The sequence below is a fragment of the Octopus sinensis genome, linkage group LG1 (genome assembly GCF_006345805.1).
Source record: "Octopus sinensis linkage group LG1, ASM634580v1, whole genome shotgun sequence".
In the NCBI taxonomy this organism is placed as follows: domain Eukaryota; kingdom Metazoa; phylum Mollusca; class Cephalopoda; order Octopoda; family Octopodidae; genus Octopus; species Octopus sinensis.
Window position 1 is genome coordinate 98229846 of NC_042997.1, and position 5000 is coordinate 98234845.

The 5000-nt window shown below is 39.0% G+C and overlaps 1 protein-coding gene across 4 annotated transcripts in view; it reads left to right on the top strand.

Annotated features, from left to right (window-relative positions):
* LOC115214895 (5'-nucleotidase) overlaps positions 1-5000 on the top strand; it is a 373486-nt gene that overhangs the window by 311083 nt on the left and 57403 nt on the right. The gene's annotated exons all lie outside the window — the stretch shown is intronic.

The window sequence follows — 5000 nt, forward strand, 5'->3', positions numbered from 1 at the left end:
GTATTTATTTGAAAATAATTATGTAGGTCAATAACCGTGTTTATGCATATCTCTGTGAGTCTTACCGTGCGTTTCTGTCTATCTGTTTGTACCTGAAGGTGCGTGCTTGTGTGTCTCTGTTTTCAGCTCTCTTCCTTCAAAACATTACATTACCGATGAAGTGTTATCGTTGCGCATAGCATTTGAAAGAGATCAGGATATGTGGAAATCCGTTGGTGCCAAACCAGGAGAGTACGGTGGGTGTGGCAGCACTTCCCAGCCATGCGTATGAATAGCTTCCTTGGTCATATTGGCGATATGAGAGCGGGCGTTGTCGTGCAGCAGAAGAACTCCATGCTGCTGAGTATGTGTTTTCTCTTGAATAGCCGCGTTGAGTCGTTCCATCGTTCCAGCTGTTGAACATAGAGTTCCGCGTTGACCGTTTGATTCTGTTCAAGCAATTCGTAATGGATAATCTCTTCACAGTCCCACCATACGCACAACATCGTTTTACGCGGATGAAGATCTTATTTCTCGTGCGGTGTCGCTTGTTTACCGGGGCTAAGCCATTCCTTAAGCTGCTTCATTTTGATGTACAGGCACCATTTTTCATCGCCAGTAACGGTAAAGAAATCGTTGCTTGTGTCCATGAGTTGAGCGATGACGAGCAAGCAAACCAGCAGAGATTGTGACTCGTTGATTTTTGTTGTTGTCACTTAAAGCATGCAGAACTCATGCTCCATACTTCTGAACCTATCCATCGAGTGAAAATGCTTCTTTATAGCAGTGTGAGAGCATTCCATTTCCTCTGTCAGTGCCCTTGTCGTCTGACGAGAATTTTCGTGCAAAAGTTGGTTTAATCGCTCTGATCGAACTCAAATGGACGGCCAGAATGAGGTGCATCTTTGAGGTCAAAATTTCCATTTATGAACTTGGCATACTAATCACGAGCGGTTCTTTCTCAATACACAGCACAAATGTCGCGAGCAGATTTTGCGGCCTTAGAACCTTGATTAAAAGCAAAAAGAAGGAGGTGTCGAAAATGTTCGTTTTTCTTAACTTGACATTCCATTTTAATGATCTGAAAATAAACAAAAATTAACTAGAAAAAAGAAACAAACAGAAAGGAAATAGATGCCAAAATGATTCAAAAATAGAATTCTCGAAAAACATAGATTCCAAAATTTAAAAACGCAATAAATTCCAAAATTTTAAAAAACAGTTGGAACTTAGTTGCCAACCTAATATGTATGTGTGTGTATATGTATATGTGTTTATATACATAATATAAACATATATACATATATATATGTGGTGTGTGGTGCTTGTATATATATATATATATATATATAATATATATATAATATATATATATAATTATATACATATATACTCTATATCTATTCTATATATATATATATATATATATATATATATTATATATATGATACATACTATATATATATATGGTATATATATACATGTTATTAATATATATATATATATAATATATATATATATATATATATTATATATATAATAATATATATATAGTTATCCAAACAAGAAAGCACAAAGAAACACAACAACGCGAGGGCGTGAAAGAAATATAGTATTATTGGACGCTCAGGAAAGAAGGTAAGAAGGAGGGTTCAACGTTTCGAGTGGAGCTCTTCGTTGGAAACATAGGAGAAGGAAGATCCAGAGAAGGGAAGACAGAGGGAAAAAAATCGCCAACGGTACACACGTGGTCGCATTTTGAATGACCGGAATATATATATATATATATGCAGTTCCTCTTTCAGAGCTTCCTTGCAGCTGGCAAACTTCCAAGAAAACTGAAGGAAGGTAAAATATGCCCTATTCATAAAGGAGGTAGCAGAGCGGAGGCCAAGAACTACAGACCTATCTCTCTGACCTCACACATCAGCAAGGTCATGGAACGAATAGTCAGAAGGAAACTGATCACCTTCCTTGAAGAAAATGACTTGCTGCCCGACACCCAGCATGGTTTCCGACCAGGGAGAAGCTGCTTAACTCAGCTCCTACAACACTATGACTGGGTACTGAAACGACTACTCAACCACTCAAATGTGGAAGTGATATATCTCGACTTTGCAAAGGCCTTTGATAAAGTCGATCATGGAATGATATGTCACAAACTGCGTGATCTCAACATAGTTGGAAAACTGGGAGAATGGCTTCATGACTTTCTGAAAGATAGAAGTCAGGTGGTAGTAGCCAATGGGGCCACTTCCATTAACACGCAAATAGTGAGCGGTGTTCCGCAGGGCACTGTTTTGGGACCACTACTGTTCATAATGGCTCTCTCAGACATGCCCTCAGCACGCAGAGAACCACGATCACAAGTTATGCAGATGATACAAAAGTTTCACAGCAATACAGAACCCTGAGGACACTAAACGCCTGCAATGTGAGCTGGACAAAATATACAAGTGGGCTGAAAAGAATAGCATGCAGTTCAATGCTGAAAAGTTTCAAGCTTTATACTATCAGCATGCAAAACTAATGCAATACCCATGAATACACTGGACCCGGAGGAATTGCAATCCCAGAGGCACAATCAGTGCGTGACCTGGGTATTTACATGAGTGATGACGCAACCTTTCGTGTACATGTTGCTAAATTGGCAATGAAATGTAGACGACTGGCCGGATGGATTCTCAGAACCTTTAGAACAAGAAAACAAGAAACCATGATGGTCCTCTGGAGGACACTTGTCCTAAGCCACTTTGAATATTGCTCTCAGTTATGGTCACCATCCAGTGTCAAGTTGATCACAGAACTTGAGGCGATCCAACGTAGCTACACGAAGAAGATAGCCTCTGTGCAGAATATAATCTACTGGGAAAGACTCAAGAGATTAAAACTATATTCCTTGGAGCGTAGGCGGGAAAGATATGCCATAATATACATCTAGAAGATCCTGGAGGGACTTGTCCCAAACTTTGGCATCGAGAGTTACACAAATGCCAGAACTGGGCGCCACTGCGTGGTGCCTAGGACTCCAAATTTGCCATCAAGATGTAGGACAAGATACTGTGATAGCCTGGGCTTCCGAGGCCCACAGCTCTTCAATATCCTCCCGAAGAACCTAAGAGACCTGCATGGGGTGAATGCAGATGTCTTTAAAATGAAACTGGATCTCTTCCTGTCAGGTATCCCAGATGAACCAACTTCACGACAGGAGGTGCAGATGAGGGCAGCTGCATCGAACTCTCTCATGCACCAAATGGCAGTTGCTAAAAAGCTTTCGTGAAGTAAAACCATGTAGCAACACCAAATGGCGGTGCCCCAGCATGGCCACAGCTCATGAGCTGAAACTAGAATCAATCAATCAATCAATCAATCATATATACACATATATATATATAGGTGATATATTTGGTGTTGTTCTCACTCCAACTTCTGTCAAGTTAGCACTAACCCGGGTGACGTCTCCCATCTTCTATATTGAAGAAACCCCTGCTGCCTTTACAGCCAGATGTTTGTCCTTTTGCTTACTTGTTGCCGAAATGCAACGTATGTATACACCACAGACACACACACACATACACACACACACACATTTACACACAAATACGCTCATCCACGCACACCCACACACGCACGCACTCATCCACACACAGTTGTATTGAAATAGGAAGTGTGTCTCGCGACACGAGTTTCACGCACATACGATCTTAAAGCAAGAACTGATATAACTTTCTACTTGTAATATGTCCTTTGGTTTGTGTGTCTAAGTTCTAGTGCCTTTGTTTGTCTAGTGTTTGTCGCTGCATGCTGATTGATTTTTGTTATTCGTCGCCTCTTCATATGTTTTTTAAGTAAGTTTTTGTGATATGTTTGTAATTGTTGGTGAGCATGTAGTCTAGTGCTTGCGCTAGTTTATCGTTTTGCATTTCGTGTTTATTGATTAGGTGCTCTATTTTTCGTGAGTTGGTGAAAGGGTATTCTTGTTTTGCATGTATGTTTTAGAAGTATGTCTGAAACAAAATTACACACTTTTCAGTCACAGAAAAGAGAAAACATGTCCCAAGACTAACTTACGAACAAATCATAAACAAGTTAATACATAGGCCTTCCAACAATTACAAGAAATACAAACAAAAATACATCACAAAAACAACCAGTGAAGAGTTAAGAAATGCTAAACCTAAACTAAGGAACAAACACAACTGCTAGACTGCACACACACCAAAGAATAAAACATCACTAGTTACGAATTGTAACTGTTCCCATCTCAAGATCGCAACCGCGTGAAAATCAAGTCACGAGATATATTTACCATTTCAATACCACCATATCCTTACAAGGTGTAGTGGTCATTCTGCTCTCATTTGTCCAATATAAATCAATGTACGCGTCTCACTTCCCATTCTTTTATTTAACACTATATATATATATATTAAATTCTATAAGTATTCATTCTACATTTCCTCACTTTTTATTTTCATAATAGGTCCAGTATTATCCAATTCCACTGAATATTTGGAATACCGTACTGACCTTGGTGATACAGCAAAATTAATACAATATACATCAATTCATTTACCATTGCACTTATACAATATTTGCTATTGTTCCTTCTACATAACAATTCTCCCTTCTTACAGCGATATGCGCCTTTCCAGATGTTTCTCAAACCTTTTAATCCCAAAGTATAATTTCTTTTTTACTTCCTCACTTCCTGTTTTATATCTTATTACAGTCTCTTTATAATAATTTATGTAGAATTATGTTAATTAGTGTTCTTGCATATCTATGACGATATTAGTGCACCTCCATGTAATTACATAACTATATACCCGATTGCGTAAGTAATGACTTGCACGCGCTCCTGTCGGACCTTTATTGCATTAATACTTGCTTTCTGTCATAGAGTTGTATACTCGTGTGATGACACGCGCGCACGCACACGCACACACACAGAGAAGCACTCACAGTCACACGTAAACATACTCACGCAGACATATGTACTCGTTTGATAATAGACGTAT